At 41.8% G+C, this 6486-nt stretch overlaps 1 pseudogene; it reads left to right on the top strand.

Moving 5' to 3' along the window:
* Positions 1-1535, top strand: part of LOC104860977 — a 4878-nt pseudogene extending 3343 nt beyond the window's left edge.
* Positions 1536-6486: the final 4951 nt, after the last annotated feature.

Raw genomic sequence — 6486 nt, 5'->3', positions numbered from 1 at the left:
TTTTTTCACTAAAATTTACTATGCTCATCACATGGTGTTTGGAAAATGCAAAAGGCAAAAAGAAACTTTATTTTTAATGTAATCGACAACTATGCCATAGAAATAAGTGGTTATAACGAACAAAAACTCAATACTGGAAGGCCCTGCATCAGATACTTTGTACGGAGCCAAAAGAGCTCTAGGCTCTCGTTCTCTCTGGATCTGCTTCTGGCAGAGGCAATTATCTGTAAACTCTCCAGTACAACGCTACACTTAGTTAATTCCCTTGGCCCTTCTAAGCGCTCTTGGAGATTAACTGATTTTTCCAATTTTCCCCCAAACCAGCCTGGCGTCCATGTTTGCAGGTTCAGCCTGGAGGGCATCTTTATGGAGAAACTCTCTGTTTCCCATTGATAACTCCAAAACAAGTGAATGATCCGGACATGTCTTCATTGCACCCTAACTGACCACTGGAAGTTAAAGAATGGACCCACTTCAGAGCACCCGCCGCTGGCGAGGCATCGAGCCACCTCCTCCGCGGGAACCACAGCAGCAGGCCCCGGGCCATGATGCCTGGCCTGGGTGACTCGGGGCGCCCGGAGCTCAAGGCCCCATTCCTACCGCTGCTGCTGCTGAGTTTCCTTGCCACTGGAAGAGGGGGAGCGGCGGACGGCGGACTTGGCAGATTCACTTTTTACAAGTCTACCTGTTAGAGAGGAAATGATGGGGAAATACTCTAATCTTCCCTCGGAGAGTCGTAACATACGACTAGCTGAACATTCCAATATGCCAGTAGAAAAAAATACATATCACTTGGGAAAGTTCTTCCGTTATCACTCTCACCTGCCAGTACGCAACCTCAGGGGATCTGAATTCAATCAACGCGACTTGGAGAAAGGATGAGGAGCTGCTTAAGAATTTTTCTCTCACCATAACAGGAAACAACACTGTATACTGAGTGCACGATCACCTTCATTGACAGCAAACAAAGGGGAAGCTCTTCGTGTCTCTTTGAAGAAGAAAACGAACAATGGGGAGCATTTAATATTAAAGTTCCAGAACTTCATGGCAAAAAACAAACCATTGATCACTCACAGGGGTGACTCTGCTGTCCTGGTGTGTAAAGGTCCACGTTGCTTTCCTTTACGTTGGACCTGGTATAGAAGTAGTGGGAGTGTACAGGTTCCTACTGATGTTCACAGGAATGATAAGTATGTTGTCATCGGAACACACAGCAATCAAACAAAGCTCAGCATAGAGCATCTTCTAGGAGAAGCGGGGGCGAGTTCCTACTGGTACCGTGCAGTATTCTAGCCGGGCGAGAGCAAGGAGCAGCTTGAGCTTGTTGTGCTGAGCTTTTGGTGCCCCTCAAACCTTTTCTTGCAATAACTGCTGAAGCTGTTGTTTTAGTGGTCATTATCCTGCTGTGTGCAGTGTACCCACAAAAGAAAAAGAAGCACCCAGATGAAAGAAAAGAATTTGAGCAAAATGAGCAGCTGAAGTCAGATGGTAGCAACGGTATAGAAAATAATGCCCCCAGGCAAAGAAAAAAATGAATCTGTGAGTCCATGAGTGGAAAAGATTACATCAAGCACCATGGGAAGATGTACAAAGACCGTGATTCAGGTTTTAAGAGAATCTGAGTTTTTATTTTCTAAAAGATGAAAAGTTGGGCAGGGGATTTTGCTCAGTGATGCTGCACCTGCCTCACAAGTGCAAGGTCCTGAGTTCAATCCCCAGAACCAAAAAAAGAAGATGACAAGTTTATGCAACCTGTACATCAGTAGCTTCATAATTAATTTATGCTGTCTCAGATCTAAAGATATATTTTAATTGTGGGATTGCTTTGTACTAAAGCAAGGTAAACTCTGTGAAATATGTTCTGTGAGCTGTAACTCAGAGTACTTTGTTTTGGTCTTCAAGGGACATAAGCAAAATCAGTAGCAGAAAAGCCACAAGCAAAATCAGTTAATAGATCATAGAACAAGTGTCACCAAAGACCCATTTATAACCAAAGAACTTATTAAAAAGAAAGTATTTCCCATTTGTCCTTAAAAGTTTTCTTCTAGTCATGCTTAGCATATGTAGAATTTTATGTAATAATTTCATGTAAAGTTCATCCTTCTCTGATATTTAAAAACTATCTTCATTAGGAATTGAATACTTTGTGCTTTTGCTAATGATAGTTACAATCTCTACAAGTAAGATATGTCTTTCATCCCTAAATAATGGTTTAAGGCAAGGAAATAAACCTTGTTTTTAGCTGGTTAAAAAAAAAAAAAGAATGGATCTACTCACCTCTCAATGAGCATACAGTCTTGGAGGAATCCGAGCCTAGATCAAACTCCCAAAAGCTGGGCAGGGTGATGCATGCCTGTAATCCTAACTACTTGGGAGGCAGAGGCATGAGGACCTCAACTTTGAGGCCAACCTGGGCAATTTAAGGAGAACTTGTCTCAAAATAAAAAAATGAAAAGGCCTGGGTCTACAACCATGTAATTTAGTAACAGTCTCTATTCTTCTCTTAACCTGAATTTCCTCATCTACAGCTGAGAAACTCAGTGACTGTACAGCTGGCTTTACCCCTTATAGTGTATAGTCTTCCCCTGCTGACCATTTCCTTGGAAAGAAAGCTTAAAGCCAATGACAAGATGGTAAACCTAGTGTTTGTTTCTTGAATTGTATCTTATCAAAGAGGTTTTCCTTAATTCCAGTGGTTCCTGAGCCCCTTCATTTTCTACAGTAGAGAAGAATTCTCTTTCCATTCTAACTTTAAATTCTCTATTATCAAAAGAGAGGCATTTTGCTCTGGGAGTAAAAAAAAATATATATATATATATTTTCATTGTAGTAACAGGAAGCTCTGAGGACAGGAAGGAGATTGCTTCCTATCTGACAGATCTGTTAACACCCCCAAGAATGTCCCATCATCACTGCTGAGCAAACGTCCGGTTCAGCCCGACAAGCTTCGTTCACTTTCCTCTAGTGCAACTTTGCAGTTTGTTGTAAATGACTGAAGAAGCATGATGGCAAAAGATAGGAATGACAGTACGTCCCTCTGGTCCCACCAACTCGAGGAGTTTTCCTAAAGGATAAAAGTGAAGAACACTCCCTTAGGCATACAGGTTTTGTGTAGGAAGGCAAAGCCATCCTAGGTGTTTTGAGTGGGAAAAGATTTAATACAGGGAATTGATGGTTACCCAACCTGAGGAAGGACTAGGGAGCATATTCATCTCCTAGATAACAAAATACCACAGATGAGGTGGCCTAAAGCAACAGTTCAAAAGTTCCAGAGGATGGAAGTCTGAGACCAAGCTGTCAGCAGGCACATGCTCTCTCTGAGACCTATAGAGAAAAATTCTTACTCATCACTTTCCAGCATCTGGTGGTGGCCAGCAATCCTTGGCATTTCTTGGTCTGCAGCTATAATACTTGAACGTCCCCCCTGGACATTGTATGGCATTCTCTCTTTGTGTGTCTCTCTCCTCTTCTTGTAGGAATGCCAGCCACATTGAATTAGAGTTCTAGCCTACTCCAGTATAATTTCACCTCAACTAATTACATTCACAAAGGCACTATTCTGAAATAAGGTCCCATAATCTGAGGTACTAGCAGTAAGATTTAAATATGTAATTTTGGAGGCCACAATTGAACCCCTACCAGCCAATTTCAAGGAATCTGAAAAGTGCAAGAATCACAGAGAAGAGAAGCCCCTGACTGACCACCCTGTATGTGAGCATCTGCCCTCGGTTCCCACCAGGAAACTAGGGTCTCTTGTTCTTTTACCTTTCACATCTCACATGAATGACTCTCATCAGCAGGACCTAACAGAAACTCTGTGGGCATGAGATTCCAGGAAAAGTCATTCTCTGGGTGGATCCCTCTACTATAAACAGAATGCTTGCACTCTTAATTTGTATAGAAGCCCTACTCCTCAGTTGATAGTATTTGGAAATAGGGACTTTGGAGGGTGATTAGGTCATGAGGTGAGGCCCTTAAAGATGGAATTAGCATCCTCTTAAGATGAACCATAGAATAGATGATTTCATATTCTCTCTCCCTCTCTCTCCCTCTCTCTCCCTCTCTCTCTCTTTCTCTCTCTCTCATATAATATGAGAATACAGTAAGAAAGCATTCATCTGCAAGCCGAGAAGAGTCCTTCCTGAAACCAAGTCCCCTGGCACTGTCAGAAGCAGTTCTACATAATGTTGGGGGAAAATAATTTCACAATTAAATTATGATTAGGCCTAGTTTTCCTGCCTACAGGCCAACTATGGCATGTTGAGACCTAACACCATTTTTGCCTCCAGCTACAGCTGAAACCTCAATGGTTCCATGATGCTGTGATGCTCCAGGGCAGGATTGCATCAGCTAAAGACATCCTGGTTCCCTGAAAACCAAGTAGTAAGAGAAAGGCTTCACCTGGGAGGGACAAATTCCTAATCAACATAAATTCCTCAATCAACCTAGGATCTTCATCAGCATAAAATCCTCATCCACATAGGATTACTTCCACCCACTAAGTCAACTCCAATTATTGTGTGTACCCAATAAGTGATGCCCAGATGAGAAAGTCTTTGTCTTTGCCCACTCTGAGGCACTGATCTCCTGCCCCTCATCATATGCTTTGAAATTACAAAAGCCCCTGTTGTCTTTTTTTTCTTTAGCCTTTGCTGCCCCCTTTCTAGTGAGTTAGAGGATTGATCACTCTCCTATATGGCACCATGGGCTTTGTCTCCAGAACTTTGAGAAATAAATGTTTGAGATTCAAACTTCCTAGTCTTTGGATTTTTTATTATTATAATATCTCTACTAAGACAATTCTGGAATAGAGGAGAGCTTGGAAAGCAGGAGAGTATTAAATATCCACAGACAATATGCAGCACATGCATTATGACCAAAACTGAGACATGTGTCCCCAAAATATGTCTTACTTTATTCAAAAACACATTGAGAGGGCAGGGAATTTAGCTCAGTGGTACCACCACCTGCCTTGCAAGCACAAGGTCCTGAGTTCGATCCCCAGTACCAAAAAAGAAAAATTGAGTACCTTCTCCATGCCAGATACCATGCTGGAGGAGATTAGGAATTAAATACATATAAAGTTAAATAAAATATAGTCTCTGCAGTAAAGGTATGTTCATGATTGAGTGGATGAAATATACATAAGTAATTATAAGAGAAAACTTCTATAATCTATAAATTAAGATAAAGTTTCTATCTCTTTAATGCTTGTGGTGTCCTGGATACCGTTGATCTTAACCCCAGATCCAGTCTACCAGAAAATCTTATCAGCTCTACCTTCAAACACTGACTTGAGACACTGAGAAATTCTAGCTGCATTTTGGTAAGTATGGCAATGGTATTGAGATATTGAGGTGATCTCTTTTAGAGACACTTACTGAAACACTTGTAGATTACATTATTGCATGAATTGGATTTGCTTTCAAATAACACAGAAGGAGGGGGGTATCCATGAAACAAGATAACTCAAGTTGATGCGTGTGGAAGCTGTATGATAGATATATGCAGTTCCTCTTTTACTATTCTCTGTACTTTTATGTTTTAAATGTCCCATAATATCCCAGTATCCCAGCACTTTATAACACTACAACTCTGACCCAGGTCACCATCTGCTCTATAATTTTTCCTTTACCTGCCTCACTGCCACTCTTCTTTCTCATGTGTATTCTAAACACAGCACTGGTCCTTACAAAATATAAGTCAGCTCAGGCTTTGACCCTCCTTATCATTCTTTTACAGCCTTAGTGGTCTTCCTGTCATTCCTCAAATACCTGGGTGAAATCCTCCCTCAGGGCATTTGCACTTGTTCATTTCTCTTCCCCAGATGCTCTTCCCTCAGGTCCCTTATGTTTCATCTTTTACCTTCTTCATATTTTTGCTTAGATGTCACGTCCATGGTTAGAATTTCCATGACCACCATTCTAAACCGGCAGCCTGTGCATATTCTCCTTACCCTGAACAAAGCTGGCAATCTCAGACCTTGTGGACTTTTGGTCTGTTGTTCTTATCTCTTGGATGGACCTTGAAGGAGTCCAGTGCCACCATACTAGGATGACCAGAGACCACTCTAAACCCCAGGCCAAGCTCAGCTGTCCCCACTGGCCATATCATTATCAGCCCTGCTACTGATGGGAACCGCTACTCCCTGCACCTTTCCAAGCATCATCCTTAGGCAGCCATTGCCCCTTGTGCTTTCTCAAAGTTTGTTGTTGGAAGATAGTCACAGCCCCCTTTCATTGAATTCCCTTCTGTGTAACTATATAAAAGACTTCATAACCTATACAAGAAGATCTGGTCTGGTTTCAAGGCCAGAGCAGTCCCTCTCAGGTTTGTTCTGAAATAAACCTGTCCTATTGAGCTTATTCCTTCATTTCTTTCCTTCTTTTTTTTCTAATAGACCTCATCTGGAAAAATGTCTCTTTAAAGACCACGTGGCATGAAACTGGACTCCCCTGAGCAGTGAGAGAAAAGCTCTCTATCTCA

Source organism: Fukomys damarensis, unplaced genomic scaffold (genome assembly GCF_012274545.1).
Source record: "Fukomys damarensis isolate Sample0158 unplaced genomic scaffold, DMR_v1.0_HiC HiC_scaffold_9, whole genome shotgun sequence".
In the NCBI taxonomy this organism is placed as follows: Eukaryota; Metazoa; Chordata; class Mammalia; order Rodentia; family Bathyergidae; genus Fukomys; species Fukomys damarensis.
Note: the sequence above shows the minus strand (reverse complement) of the source record. Positions and strands in the feature narration are given on the sequence as shown.